A 16,848-nucleotide genomic window follows, 5' to 3' on the forward strand; every position below is an offset into this window, starting at 1 on the left:
CGGATGAAATTTGAGGGAAAAATTTGACGAAAAAAAATTACACGAATTTCAACGTTTCGATACCCGGCAACACCGTCCTACACGTCCTACTGCCACCGGAAAAACCAGTCGTCGAACAGGTTCGACGTAACAAAAGGAAATGTTGAAAAGATGTTAAATACACCGACGATTTCGTTTTACCAGATAAGAGTAAGTATTTTTTTGGTCGTTGTTTTTTTTTATTTCTTTTTCGATACATGCGCTCAGACACCTTGGTCAAACGAAAAAAAAAAATCACGTCACGTGTTACAAACGTGTTAGAAATTTTTTTAAACGCCAGCTAGCGCTAATATCGTCGTCGTCGTTGAGTTCCGGTGTGAAATTTTATCACGTATAAAATTTTCATTCGAATCGACACATCGTATGTACGAGGAAATGTACATATTTTACGACGCGAAAATAAAATATTAAGTGATAATGACGGAAAATTTCATCCATCTATCTATTTTCATTATCTTTAAAATTTCAATTGACCAGAAATATTCGGCGAAAAAAATTACGCAAATCGTCGCATTTTTCCAATCCGGCACCAGCAAATTGTGTTGTACCAGTAATTGTGATTAGGCTACGTCTTTATCAGCGGAATACCGAAATAGCTGCTACATCGAGCGACTTTCGAAAACAATTTTTGTAATGATTTGTCGCTCCGGAGTGAATGAGTGAGACATTGAAATTATCCTACTTTGACAGGCTGAAAAGCTTCCTAAGAAAAAAAAACATGTCTCTTGCATCTCAGTCAAAGCTACGAGTATTTCGAAAAAATTCGTTCAAATTTGGTTTTTTCATGTTTAGTGTTAGGTAACAAAATGAACAGGTTTGAGTGAAGATAACCTTGAACTAAAATTCACACATGTCGCAGATTCAAATTTTCAAGAAGGGTGGAAGGGGATGAAATTTGTAAAAAAAAAAGTTGAATCGATATTTTTTTTGCTCACGTCGCCTCGAGTAGTCACCTTGAGTTGGAAAATCACGCCATTTCCAAGGAATTTTCAGTCTCCTAGGAGAAAAATAGGTGGAGTCGGTAAGCACAAAATGCGAAAAAATCGAAATGTTGGGACAAAAATTTCAAAATTGAGAACTTTCTGGTTTCAACACTTCATCGTCGTTTAGATAATTGGTCCATCTCCCTACTTGGATAAAACCAACTCATATATCAATTTTCTCATGCCCAGTCATGAGTCATATCCCCACTTCTGACCAAATTGTGAACACCTATGTACTTGTCAAAAAATAATTGCAATTTTTTGGTGGCCTAAAGTTGTTACCTTGATGAAAAAAAATCTCTGAAAATTCCAGTAAAATCGAGTCGTTTTAAATTTACTTTTGCTAACTTTGAGGGGCTCAAGGGCTCTGTACAAGAGGATCAACCTGTTTGTACAAATTTCGATTTATTACCACTTTGGGGGACTTGATGTTGGAGAACCAAAATAATTTGAGGGACCGGAAATTGTTCTTCTCTTGAAATGAAAATGGGGTTATTTACTCATTATCAGTAGGGCTAGGATTTTTATAATGATTTTTTTTGTAGCAAGTTAGCAACGCCATATACGGCATAAATACAGTTTCTTTGCGTTTCATTCCATTCTGAGGTGAATGGTGAAAGTTGATAAGGCTTTTTTTTTGGTGTGAATGCTTTAAAATGCTTATTTTGGGCCAAAAAGGCGGAAATTTTGCTTCTTAGGGTTTTTTTTTAGTGGGTAAAAAATTGATAAAATTGAAGCAAATAGTTCCAAAAATACAAAAATTTACCAACTTCTTGCACATTTATGAAAAAAAAAATAATTTTTAAAAAAAGCTTAGTTCAAAAAAACAAGGAAGGAAAAACTGAAAAATAACAGCTTCAGTTTTCATCTTTCAATTTTTAATTTTATTTATTTTTTTTTTAATTTTTAGTTTCAATTTTTTTTGTTTTTTTTTTAATTTTTTTCTTTCAGTTCGTTTTGGTTCAAGTTGTACATTTATTTAAGGGAGATATTATCTTGCTGGGTTTGAAAAAAAAACCTTCATTTTGATACGTAACATGGTAGGATTTGATAGCGCTTTTTTTGTGCTTTTTTCCAACATTTTTATCGCTTTTTTATAGCGCTTAAAACGTGTTTGATAGCGCTTAAAAATCCTAGCCCTAATTATCAGAAATGAAAAAGTTTGAATAAATTCATTTTTTTTTTCATTTTTTTCAACTGAAGGAGGACAAAAATGGTCACCAAAATGTACCACCCAAAGAACGGAAACTTTGAAAAACTGGAATAAAATTACGTGAAATTGACCTGGAAAGTTGAATTTTGGTATTTATGTATCTCATTTTCAATCCGCCAAATCGATTGGAAATGGTTTAAAATCATTTTGTCATTTGGTCTGATGGTCACAATTTCAGTAAATGTGAGTGTATCATCTAAAAATAGAATGAAAAACCAACTTCCAGCAATTTACAGCGCATCGACGATTAATTCCAATTTGAACATTTCATCTCTCGTAACAACATTCTTCAAAAAATTACAAAATTTTTGAGTTTTCATTTTGGAATGTAATATGGAAGAAAAATTGTCTTGCATGAAAACTTTTCGTGTTGCAGTTATTTTCGATGAGTCAATGTTAAAAAAATCCCTATTCAGCTCTTAATGTTTTCAATTGAACACCAAAGTGGCAACTTTAGGGCGAGTGGCTGAATTTGGGCACTTTACCCAACATTCATCATGGCAGAAGTTGATGTTTGATTTAAAATCGAAGATACCCTCTCCGACTCGCAAGCATAGAATAGTTCATTGAGCCTGCAATTTTAAGAGAGATCGAATTTTTCCTCGGCAATATTTCATGCTTCACAACACCAACACAACCATTTGCAGTTGGAGTTGATTCTAGTTTAAACGAAAAATTTTATTTTATTCTCCAGGAGCAACGTTTTGACATTATCAAACCTCATTATTATTAATTATACTCATTCAAATTAAAGCAAACAAAAATCAAAACAGCAATTAATTTCTTAAAAACTGAATAAATCCAGATCACCTTAATAACTCGGAACGAAAATAATTATTCACCATAATACACGGGTGGTTGATATGCAACGTTTCAAAAAGAAGTGCGAAAGTTGTAGCTTTTTGTTGCAAAGCATACAATTTCGTACAAGTCAAAAGCGGTCCATTTTTTTAAAAAGAGGGCTTTGTTTTTAAGATCGTACCAGTCAAAGGAGGTTGATTTTTTTTTTAAAGAAGGCTTTGTTTTTGAGATATTTTGACTTGTGAGCGAAAATTAAGCAGCGTAATAGTATTGAACTATTTTTTATTGAAAGTTTATATACATGGGACACCCTGTACATACCCATTACCCACGTTAATTTCCTCATTTATCAACAGCAGATACGAACGAAATGATTTGCACAGCTCGAACTACTAATACGTAAGTAAATAAATTATATGTGTAGGTCATTTGGTCAGTCTCGGTATACTGATAAGTGATAACATTTCGAAAATTATCCTATCGTTTCGCGTCCATAGATAATTTTCGTGTTATATCACCACTCACCAGCCAGATTGTCTGTCTCTGTCTGCGTAAAGCTCTTTAATACAAGTATGGAAATAGAGTATGCTCTTAAGAAAGTCATAGCATTTTACGTATGTGTTACGTACTGCGCATGGCAGGTTGGTGTCGTCACGCGGTGGAGGTGGGTGGAGCAACCATTGCGGTGCAACGTTGTACGTGAACAGCTGATTTGATGCGTGCTCGCGCACTGCGCAGTACGTAAAACTTACGTAAAATCCTATGACTTTCTTAAGAGTATAATCTATTTCCATACTTGTATTAAAGAGCTTTATGTCTGCGTTTCGTTTCCCAACATCATTGCCTCTCCTCCGACACGGTGGTACCCACACAAAAATCTATTTTCACGCCAATCACCAAGAGATCTCACACAACTTCAACTCGAGCGAGGATTCTGCGAGTAACAATCTCTGTACTGTACCTGCTAGGTAGTAGGTCTAGGTACCTATAGATCTACCTACACTTTCCTTTTCTATGCGCAATTATATACGTTAATCACGCCACGTAGAGGACATAGTACGCAAGATACCAGCAATTTTCATCTCATTTTCATTCTTCTCATATCTTCGAAGTGATAGGTAACCATCAAAGCGTTTTCTAAGAACGATATCTCGCATTAACTACAAAGTGAAAAAAAGTTTCCATTCTTGACGTTTGTGCTTTTTGATAACATTTTTTGCGCAGTACCTTATTTGCTCCTTGATGAAGTTCACCCTCTCGATGAAAACCCATTTAAACAAATTTAGAAGCGGTGATATTTTGATATAAATTTCGAAAAGTCCTTGAATGACAACCAAATCACGAGTTCGGCGAACTTCGATATAGCAGGAAATAATTACCATACGTTTTTTTGTCCCTTTTGCCGCATAGTGGTTTAATTTTTCATCGTTATACCGGATTTTCCTCCTCGTGTACTGATTTTTTCGCGGGTACCATATATTTTCCTCATAATTTGTTTTTTAATATCGTAATAAATCGATTCGATGCGATACATCTGTTTCGAATCGTTATCAGATCATGAACCGTTAAAATTTGCACATTGCTACGTATAGAATTTTAAACACAAAACAAGTTATAGACCTACAAAATAAGATCAATTGCCAGCACTGGCCAATTCGGGAGGAATCAACTGATCAACTATGGAAATTTAATTTCAGCGACAATATCATATTGCAAAAAATTAATCATTATACAGCTACCTACCTACTTTGTACAGCAAAAACTTGTTCGTAATAAAAATCCAGATTGTCACGCTAAAAATATAGATCCGGAAAATATTAAATACTCGCGATAATTAATCGAAGGCGTTTCATTATCTATAACTTTCCAATTTTTTGTCACCTTTGGTAACAATGTTGAATTTCTAGACACCTGATTGGTTATAGTGCTGGTTTGTTTACGTTTTCGAGCGTGGTAGAGAAGATCCAAATTAATTAAACGAAATACAATGTTGCGATTGCGAAGGGGAAGAGATACGAAATGCAGATAATTTTACACAGACTTATCGTTATCGTTATCATCAAATTTATCAAAAGTGGAAATACATGTTATTAATTATTATCATACACGCGAATAAAATTAATAATAAAAAATGATTCATCGATGTTATGTCGAGAATTGAGCTTGGGGACGTAATGATGAACCATTTAGCGGAGAAGGGGGATCATCAAATTCCCAACTGACCCACTAAAAATTTCCACGTAACAAACAAGGGCAAGTAAAATAATGACATGTACAAAATTAATAATATTTACTCCAATCTCCACAGAAAAATTTGAAATTTCCCCCAATTTTATCAAGTTTACATCCAGATTTTAAAAGTTGAAATTCTAATGCTGAAAAATTTACAACATTTTCGCCCGGAAATTCGAAAAAAATGGTAACCCCTTAATTAAACATCTCAAATAATTTTCTATCAAGTACAAAACGTTCACATTTATTTCTAAATCAATTGATTTTTTAACGTTCTATTTGAATTTCACAAATTGAAATAATTTCAAGATGAGAAATTTAAACACTTAACGTAGAAATTTAGAGAAAAAACAAACATTCCCTCGGGAAAAAATGGTGGGTCTTATAAAGTCAAACCAATCACATTTAGGATAAGATCCTTTGACTTTGCTACAACATTTTTTGTAGTACCTACCTACTCGTGTTAGCAAAGAAAGAAAATCTCCATAATTGGCCCCCCTTCCTCGGAGCAGTTATTCAGCTAATGAAATTCCTCGTCATAATGCTCAAGTTTGGTGCTGCTGCAATTTGGAGAAAATCTGTTCCAGGCATTTCAAAGTCGAACAATATTCGTTTACGAGCATATACACTCGGTTGCTCTTGTACCTATATAACTTCAAATGATATGAAGAAATTAAAAAATCATTTAAATCATAGTTTTTAATAATTCTTTAATTTTTTTTTAAAAATTCGCCAAAAATTTCAAAAACTCATCAAATTTTGAAGCAATAATTCAAAAATTTGAGAAAAAAAACAGGAAGGATACATTTTTACGCTCGTTTACAACTATGAGCCTTGAGTGATGGGATTAGCAAAGGAGAAGAATGTAGAGCCTCCAAAATTTTCGTAAAAAAAATATAAAATATCGTGTGACATATCATTTCTTACGTTTTCGAGAGCGCTGAATATGAATATCAAGTTGTTTATTAAGCCCCTCCAACAATCCCATTAGCCTTTCAAATTTACTGAAAATTGAAAAAAAAACTGTGACGTATGGTTTAATAAGTTTTTAGGAGCGCCGGATACAATATATCGGTTAGTTATTACTTTAAATGTCTGTAGGTCCCTCCGAACCCTAAAAAAATGCACTTTATACTCCCCCTTACGTAGAAAAATTACTACGTTCCCAATGCTGAGGTTTTAAAACCGGCTCTATACCAGTTGCGCTTTTCCCCCTATTTTTTCGATTTTTTTTTGGACAGTTGCGCTTTTCAGTAGAAGCAATAATTTTTACCCACTTGCGCTTTTCGGTTGTTTAAAATTCCGAATGTGTTCCCAAAATTGAAAGAATTGAAAGATACAAACTGATGAACGAACGAACGAATTATTTTTATTACATACCTAACATACCTAATCCGTCTGATCTCACCAAGGGGAGAATTTTTTTTTTATTATACTCTCGTAGGTACTGTCTACCTACATACACGGTAATGGGGTAATATAACAGAATCTAACTACCCGCAATTTTTGCAATTTTTTTTTTGAAAATGTAAAATTGCCAGAAATGTGGTGAGGGAACAGAATTTTTGCGGTTCCCAGGTAGTTAGATACATGTGATGCTAACCATTGGTACGCGTCACAATATCTAACTACCTTACTTTTTTTGCTTTAAATCGCGGGAGGATGTGTACGGTTATTCTCCTTAATGACGAGGAACATTCTCGTGATGTTATTACGAATGCCAAAACGAGTCGAGGCTTTTTACATACCTATTATAATTTTGGGGAATATTCGAGCAGAGTGTCAACACTAGATTTGAAGCAATTTATTGCATTTCTTACGTGTTTTTTGATATAAACTAGTAGAAAATGAGGAACAGAGACGAATATAATGTGAATAGCTGTTACCTTTGATCAATCAAAGAAAAAATTGAGGTAGTTACATACTGTTCTATGCACCATGGGTATCTATCATAATATCTAACTACCTTGATTCATACAAGAATATTCAATATATGTATGTACTGGAAAAATGAATCTAATTACGCTGTATTTCAGCATTACGTGATTAATTATACTTTTATTCATTTTTTTTTTGAAGAAATACTGAGTAAAACTATGAATTGATGTCAAGTTCACGTTTGCTCGTGAGAATTTCGAGGGGTATCGGTCACGGGGAGGCCGCGGAGGCGCTGAGACCATCTCCTTACATCCACACGGAGAGGACTGACACATATGAACTCTGTTCATAACCAAAAATATCACAAATTTCGAATAATGAGGCTAAAATTTGAGAAAAGCGACCTTAAAGAGGTGCGCCGCGCTTGCGCGGCGCGCGCCCCCAACCTTCCCGTGCCCGGCGCCCCCCGTATTTCCCCCTCGCTTCGCTCGGGGAAATTACGGGGGGGGAGCGCCGGTGGACCGGTGCTATCTCCTTACATCTACACAGACCTATATGAACTCTGTTCAAGTATTCATGACCAAAAAAAATTCAGGAATTTGAGACAATGTGACTGAACGGGTAGAAGAGATGCGCCGCGCTTGCGCGGCGCGCGCCCGCAGCCCCCCAAATTCCCCCTCGCTTCGCTCGGGGGAATTTCGTGGGGCGCCGGTCGCGGGGGGGGCTGCAGGCGCGCCGGGACCATCGCCTTGCATCTGCACCATCCCTACACACACATATGTATTAAGCTTTGTTTATAGCAAAAAATTGAGGTAGTTTTATTCTATGATGGTCACCCCATGGCATTTGGAACAGTATCTAACTACGTACTTCAAGTTTGCTTTTAAAAAGCATTGGTAACTGCAGCTATAGAATGTTATACTTTGTATTTTATGGCATATTCTTGCTCCTTGCTCAAGAAAACAAAAAAAAAAGGAATAAAACACGAATTCATGCAACACATTACCTACAGATTTTTTTCATTATTTTTCAAAAAAAAAGCCTCGATTCGTTGTTTTGGCATTCGTAACATCACGAGAATGTTCCTCTTCCGCACAGTAATTCAATATCAACGCCATAAAAGAACGACTTTGCACAAACATACTCGTACTATCAAAATTTCCAAACTTTGAGAACCCCTGAAATTGGTTTTTAAGAAGCGCAAGTGGTATTTAAAGAAGCAGGCTTGGAAAAGCGCAACTGGTCAAAATAAATTGAAGGAAAAGCGCAAGTGGAAATCACCGTCTTTGCTTTAGACAATAAATGGTAGAAGGGGGAGGGGGTGGGACGAAATTTTGATAAATTTTCTGTGCAAAATATAAGACTTTTTCATCACTTTTCGAATTTTCAACACATTGTACCAAAAATAGGACTTCTTCGTTACTTGCAAGGCTTATAGTGAATACGGTGAAAAGGGAAGGGGGAGGGGGCAATCCGCTCCGAGCTCTAATTTTCCTAAGAGCTCGAAAAATGAAAGTCAACTTTCAAAATTTATTCAAGAATTTTCCGTTTTAATTTTTTTTAAATAATGAAGGTAGGGGACTAAATAACATCGGACCTAGAATCGTTTTGACAGCTATAAGAAATAGACTCAGGCTCAGCCCTCCAGGAAAAAAGTTCAAATCGATAAGTTTCTCATATTGCCGTCGTAAGAATGAAGTATTTACCGGTAGGTGTGACGGAAAAATTAAAATACGATATTTTTGAAAAAATTGGCTCGTAAAATATGATTAAATTTGAATTCAAGGACTCGAAAAAGTGTAAAATGAATTAAAATTAACGGTACAGGATGCTACGAAATTAAAAAATTTATATTCATAGATGGTAGAAATGCATAAGTACAAGTACTTCATACCTGACTATCTTATTTACCCTCCACTCACCCTCCTGTTCATTGAAATTCTATAATGAGACATTCTCCTATACTCCTCTATCAACAAATATTCAAACTGGAACTTGATAAAGTATTCAATATTCTTTGAATTTTAATAACGACGACATTTTATAGCTACCATAAAATCGGAATAAGTCGAGTAAAAAATTCACACCTCGAAAATTTTGAAATTTTTATGAAAAAATTATCTTTCGTAGAATGAGCGTTAAAAGCATTCCATGATATTTTAATGGCATTTTAATGTATTTATAAAAACTTTTTCATAGTTTAGGTATCTTAGGACGCTATATGAAGTCATTGTCGCCTTTCAAACGGACCAGTCAATATAATTTGAGGTGACTTGAAAATTTGAGGTTACAGCTGGTTCAATTTTGAAATGAGCCACAGACAACACTGTTATAGAATCGTTTTTGTTCGCCTTCGAGACGAAAATTTTTATTTTGGTATTTTTTAAATAAACTTCTTCGACACTGTTACCAGCAAAATTCCAGAAAATCGAAAAACAGGATGAAAGTCATCCCTCCATGAACAAGGGACGTAATGTCATTCCAATCTGCGACTACCATTTCTGATCATTCTCACATTGCAGTTTTGAAAAACACACCACATGGTGCGTACATTGTTCGCAGTCGCTGTCAAGACTCAAGACCATATTACAACCTGTCCGTTCATGTGTATTTTATAAAAGACCAGACCAGACTAAGCCAGAGACCAGATTAAAGAAGACAAAACACCTTGTACAAAAAATATACAAGTAACGCTGGTAGAAAAAAACCACTCCCATTCTACTTCCCATCTGAACAGAGAAAAAGAGTGAGAGAGAACTGGTACCACAAGACAAGAGGACAGGGTACTAAGGTTATAGGGTGCTGCACCGGCACCGGCACCGGCACCATCATCATCTTCGTCGTCGTCGTCGTCTTCTTCTTCATCGTCAACACGATAAGGGGATACCAGCACAAGTAGAGTACACAAAACAACGTCCATGTCCATCATCATATGGCTCTTATCACGCCTCCACGTCTTGATGGATAATTTACCATCACTCGTGCACACAACACGGGTATATCGAATTGAAAATCCTTGGTGGTTGGTTTCTTCTTCGTACGCGAATTCGAATAAATTCCGATGCAGCGCTATGGCTAAAATTAGAATAATTTTTTTCAGTCTTTCAGAACTGTAATAGTAGCACATACATATAGAACACGACGAGGTCGTTAAAGCTGCGTCCTGCGTCTATCGTGTCTTTGATATGGTAGCATTAGTGGATCTGGCTATAGCAGTGGAGGTACAGTGCAGACGATTTTCATGGTCATTTTCAGAATTCTAGTTTCGCTGCGCGAATTAATTTTTTTACACGGTTCGTACTCGTATTCGCACTTTTCGTCGTCGTTTTCAATGATTACGCCGGTCGGTCGTGTGAACTGCTGCAATAAAATCATACTTATCGGTACGAAACGATTTCACAAATCGTGATGTCGATGTAGACGTAATAATAATACCAAAAACGTAGCCATATCTCGACCTAAAAGGTGAAAAATAAATAAAGCGAATAATATAACAAAAAAAAAACTCGAATCAATACAACGTTTTGATATTCTCACCGATAGAAATAATTTCTATCGTAATACGACTCAGTGTGTAACGGGGTGAAAAAATTCCACGATGATGGATTTCAAATATTATTAAATCGGCCCTTAATACGCCCTCGCTTCTAAATATTCTCGTTTATTAACGCAGCTTGTTTCAAAACATCGCCGAAATGCGGTTAATAATTCGATACATGGATCTCGTTCGTTGCGGGGGTGAATTTTCATCGGTCGGAAAATGACGTCATAAATGAATATTTCCATTAGCTCGAGGGCGTCTGTTATCCACGTAGACTTCATTTCGCCACATTCCACGTATAATTTTCGCACCACCGATGATCTCTTCCAATTTTCACTGCTCAATATATGTACCTGCAGCTGAAGTGCTAGGGTTAGACGACGGTGTCGTGTATCGCGTATTTCTTGCTGTAAAACAGGAGAAAAAACTTGGTCGACATTTTCTACGTCATTGCGGAGGATGAATGCTGAAATCTGCGAACACCAGCCGGCAGCGGCAGCCTGGGCCGGGCTGCTTGGAAAAAAACCTAGCTACGGCTACCGGCACCGGCACCGGCATCAGCTCAGCTACCACCTACTCCTACGAACGTACAGAGCGCAAACTCAATACCACACCGAATCCTCCGATGTTGTTAATTTTAATTTTACCCCCACTGCGAACAAATAATGCGTATCTTGAACGTGTACACAAAACACCAGCCAACTCTCAGTCACCGAGTCACAACACTAGTTTAATGTGCCCAATCAAATGATAAATTTACTGGAATACTTGTTCTTCGAGGGAAAAAAATATCCAGCACTTCTCACTCTTTAGTGTTCCACGTCAGTATGATTCGATCAAGCAAAACCTACACGCTCTGGAACCGTATACGAAAAAAAATTATCACAATAGTTAGAACAATACAGTACCTATATTATACAGGGTGTTAAATAAAGCGTGGGCAATAATTTCACAATAGATGCAACTCGAGTAGATGAACAAAAAACGTTATTATGATAAGTTGCCTATCTTGTAAAATGAAGGCGCTACGTGCTCCGCAAAACCCGAAATTTACCAATTTTGAAAAATTCGTCAAAAATGAGAAAACGTTTGAATCATCTAAGTGATGTCCCTAACCCATAGTACTCGAGTGGACGAACAAAAAAAGTTATTATGACCAATTGCCTATCTTCAAAATTGAAGGGGCAAACTTGATTCAAAATTTCCAAATTTCAAGTGCCCCAAATTTGAATTTTGAAATTGTGCTGGCCCCTTCAATTTTGAAGATAGGCAATTGATCATAATACCTTTTTTTGTTCGTCCGCTCGAGTACTATGGGTAAGGGGCATCATTTGAATGATTCAAACATCTTCTTATTTTTGATGAATTTTTCAAAATTGGTGAATTTTGGTTCAAAAATGAGGTAATTTCTTCAATACGCAGACGGTAAGAAAATGTTTGAATCATTCAAAGGATGCCCCTTACCCATAGTACTCGGGTGGACGAAAAAAAAAGTTATTATGACCAATTGCCTATCTTCAAAATTGAAGGGGCCAGCACAACTTCAAAATTCAAATTTGGGGCACTTGAAATTTGGAAATTTTGAATCAAGTTTGCCCCTTCAATTTTGAAGATAGGCAATTGGTCATAATAACTTTTTTTGTTCGTCCACTCGAGTACTATAGATTAGGGACATCACTTGGATGATTCAAACGTTTTCTTATTTTTGACGAATTTCTCAAAATTGGTAAATTTCGAGTTTTGCGGAGCACGTAGCGCCTTCATTTTACAAGATAGGCAACTTATCATAATAACGTTTTTTGTTCATCTACTCGAGTTGCATCTATTGTGAAATTATTGCCCACGCTTTATTTAACACCCTGTATACCATAGGACCTAGTTAATAAGAGCGTTACTATTCGCGCCTCGTGTCTTACTATCTCCATCTCTGTCTGCGTCTGCCATCTGTCTGTCTCTGTCTCTCTACCAAAAAATATTATACACCAGGTACTCGGCCAGTATTCGCCTTCGTGCAGCATCGAGGAAAAAATATCGAGAAACAACAGACCCACTTTCTCTAGCAAAGTCTAGACTTCGTCTCGCTGTGCCGGATTTTTATTTAATCAATGGTCGAACTGCAGCCACAACTGTAAATAACTGGCCTAGATAGAAATACATCCATCTATCTATTTACATGCATTAATATTACGATGGTTTATGAAGTCTTCGTCGATCCTTTACCTTTTTTTGTAATATTTTACCGTAAGTTTCGAGTCGTTTGATAGAGAGAGAGAAAGAGCACTGGATGGATTTTTTAAATCGTGCGCAGAAATGCGACAGACAAATGGATTCCAAACAACGATAATTTCCAGTTTTGCATTCTACTGGTCTCGTTATGCTTCAATCATCATCCCATCATTCGCGTAAAAATTTTTTCAATACAGACGATGGAACTGTCCGAATCCAATAGATTGATAAATCTAACAAGTTGAGAGCATACATGTACGAGGACTGCGAGGTAGCTTCAAACGACCCATTATTTCTTTCATTGGCTCGTAAATCTTTCACAAAAGCAATCTTTTGTTCGGTTCAGTTCGGACTGAAATGAAGTGATACTGGATCTAGTCATTTTACATTGTTCGAATGGTTCAAACTCCAAAGAGAAAATGTCATCGTTCAATACAAGAGCTTCGGTTTTGTTTCCATACGGGAGATCGTCATCAGAGCTGAAACGTACGTTGTTTTCTTCTGAATATTAGTACGAAATCTATGCAAATGCGCACGTTGCATATGATGCAGCATCCCAATACGTGCATTTTCTTTTCTGGATTTAGATCAGCGGTTCATACGATGACCTCTGAATATCCCTCCGGAAGGCCCAAGAGTGCTTCGTAGTTCTGCGGAACGAAGCTCGAACGATCTATCGACAATATTTCGATGATTTTTTGATAGCAGATCGTTGGTCTTTTTCAATAATTACACACGTGAAGTATGTAATAAAATTTCATCGTAGAAATACGTGTTCCAACTTCAATGCTCGTAGAAAATTATTACTCAAGGACTCATTGACAGTGGAAGAACATTTCAGATTTTTTTCTTAAGGATCGCTACATACAGATCCTGGCATGGCACACTTCCATAGTGTTTTGCTGCTCTTCCTTCGCCCTTCGACTGACTGATGACCGGACACCGGATCATTATTGAGGTACAATGTTGCGTAATACACTGATGTAAATTTTATCCGGATGATTCATTCCGTAGCCTGGAGCTGAACTAAAAAATTGCATAGAATGTTCCCGTGTTACCGATCATTCGAGTCTTTCGATCTCTGCGAGTTGATGATTGATATACTTCGTAAGTTCGTGCTTTTCTGCAATTCAACCGAAGTTCTTCTCTATTTTCGTACCTTCAATACTAACGAAATAGAAATATATACGTACAATCGAGCATTGTAATCCTGTAACAGACGTAGTATGGTTAAATTCATTCGGTAGGTAGTGATCTTTTGTTCTTCATTCAAATGATACCATCGCACGAAACGATGTTACATTTCATGCCGAAGATTCTCCAAACGTGCAATTCGCCACTTAACACGTTATTTACAAATGAATCAGATATGTGTCTCATTATGTCAAAAATTTTGGCACCATTACAAACATACGACGAATTATGGTTCACCGAAGCTATTCGAAAACTGTTCGCGGAATGTTTTAGCAAAAATATTCGCAACGTATTAAATATTTCAAGTCGCCACACGTATGCGAGCGATTATGTGATACCTACTTCCATTTTTAAACGAAAATATATCAAATTGGCGAAAACGTTGAACAACAGTAGGTAATACCTACCTACCTACATTCCCAGTACCTAGTTCAACTGACAATTTACGTCAAAGCGTGAAAAACTGCCAACGTACATAATTACATCTGCTTGTAAATCAGTGAATTGTATTCTGCTAGTATGTATTATATAATAATGATAAATTATCGACTTGATAAGCTGAATAATTCAAGTCAAATTTGAATCGAATGAACAGTTGAATCCTTCGAACAAATTGAATCTAAATTGCTCGTAGATAGGTAGGTAGCTAGGTGTAGGTACCTCGGTGTAGGTACCTCATTCTGGCATCTGAATTCTAAATCCTTGCTGGAAAAGGGAATTCAGTGATTGAAATAATCTTCGATTACTGTTGTTCTCAGCTTTTTTGATGTGAGCTCTGTGAAACACGGAATGAGAGATCTGTTGCTAAACTTTACGAGGAAAGAACGTTACTGCTAGGGGAGGTTAGGCACATTTTTTTTCAATGCTTCATCTCTCAATGGAATACATAGAAATGACTGAGAAGGACTTCATAAACGAATAAAAGGAAGTATATCGCATTCTGGATTAAAAACTAACGAAAAAAATAACTAAAATGCTCGAATTTAATCCCCAGGTACCAGTACCAGTACCACCCACAACGTCGACTTGAACCTTACTACCAGCATGAAACCGAAATATTTTATTGCTATTTCATTACTTCCTAAAATGTAAAAAAACTATTCCAAATGCGTGATCGTTATTTTACATTCACGGAGAAGAGATCTTAATCAGACAGGAAGCAGTTCAACGTAATTCAATCAATTAAACTCCCATTAATTAACCTATCAACATAGGTGTTTGTAGTCGTACTTGTGTAAAGAAAACGTAAACAATGATTAGATCAGATCAGAATGAGTCCTAAAGCCTAAAGTTGCAATAACAATGCACGATGCAATCAATAATCATCTATCTATCGATGAAAATTAATCGGAAAGCTATTTCAGGATGAGAACTCTGACATTTCGTATTATCACTTCGATTTAGCAGACTGCAAAATGGTAAATCATACAACGCCTGCGCATCTCGTACCAGTAATTAAAAATATTGCTTCGTATACGAATCGACAAACTTGTATACAAAGTTTGGATGAAATAAAAAACGTAAACAGCCACTCTGAACTGCTAACCTAATCAGCGTTATTTACGTTATCATAGAGTGAGCCGGCATTTACAATTTACAGCGCACTTGAAGCAAAAAAACTCATAATATGTGTATAAGATAACGTACATAATATCTACATACTACGAGTAACGATACAGAATACACCAAGGTCAAGGTACATGGTGCAAAAATATTGAAAATAAAATTGGGTGAAAATTGAAAGTTGGGGGTACTCACGTTGAGATGATATGATGTTTTGCGAACTACATTAAAACCAACTGGCACTGGCACTGGCGTTCAACACTACCGAAATCGACACTATACACAAAGACATCGTCAAGATTACATTTAAACAGGTGCACGAAAACACAAAATGGTTCAATTAAATCACATATACGAGGATTCGGAAAGTTTTCATTGTTTACAACCCTGGCCTAGGTTATACCAGCGCGTGTATGTTAGAGGGAGAAAATCGATGCTCACCCTTAGCGCGAAAATATTACACAAAACCATGAAAATGAAAAGACGCCACCAAAAATACGTACGTTCAACGACAACAAACGCAGCGATTGAAATTCGTCCGCACTATGCAATCATGACTGAACCATCAAGAAGGTTTGTACCGAAAGAGTGGTGGATGTATACACGCCGGCCCTTCCAAATAACCGGTTACACGAATAATTGTAATTTCGTTTCTAGTCTAATTATTGTTACACTACACTGAGTACTCTGTACTTTCACTGAGTAACTTTAAAATGTACGCGAAATATAAAATTCACGTTTCAAATGAAATTTTCAATAACTATACACTTCTTCAACGATGAAAATTCAAAAACGTTGACTAACAACCATTCGATAACCTAAACAAAGATCTTTTCAAGTTCAATGCTAAAGAACAGCTCACAGCTGTTGACAAACAGAGAGAAACGCTTAGTCCTTGACGAGGACACCAGAGAGGGAGAAGTAAACGCTATTAGGGGGCCATTACGCGTTGTGGATCTCTATTGGACTGTTTTTGTTTAGTTGGTAGGCGGAGTTAATACCTAAACACGTGTTTAAATATGACGTCACGTACGCCGCATACTGGATATACTTTTTTCAGGTAAGCCTTCGTTAAGGGTAAAGAGAATACAAGAATGGTACAGGATAATTCTTTCTTGCGAGAGATAGTTACTCACAGCTTCTCAAAAGTCAAAACTAAACGTTACTGTCTATTTCCC

At 36.5% G+C, this 16,848-nt stretch overlaps 1 protein-coding gene across 1 annotated transcript in view; it reads right to left on the reverse strand.

Moving 5' to 3' along the window:
- Nucleotides 1–16,507, reverse strand: part of AGO1 (protein argonaute-2) — a 35,194-nt gene extending 18,687 nt beyond the window's left edge. The window contains exon 1 of the mRNA XM_065346479.1: nt 15,866–16,507. The gene's annotated coding sequence lies outside the window, so the exon portion shown is untranslated. The remainder of the gene's footprint in view (nt 1–15,865) is intronic.
- Between the last annotated feature and the right edge of the window lie 341 nt (nt 16,508–16,848).

This window comes from Planococcus citri, chromosome 1 (assembly GCF_950023065.1).
Source record: "Planococcus citri chromosome 1, ihPlaCitr1.1, whole genome shotgun sequence".
NCBI classification, from domain to species: Eukaryota; Metazoa; Arthropoda; class Insecta; order Hemiptera; family Pseudococcidae; genus Planococcus; species Planococcus citri.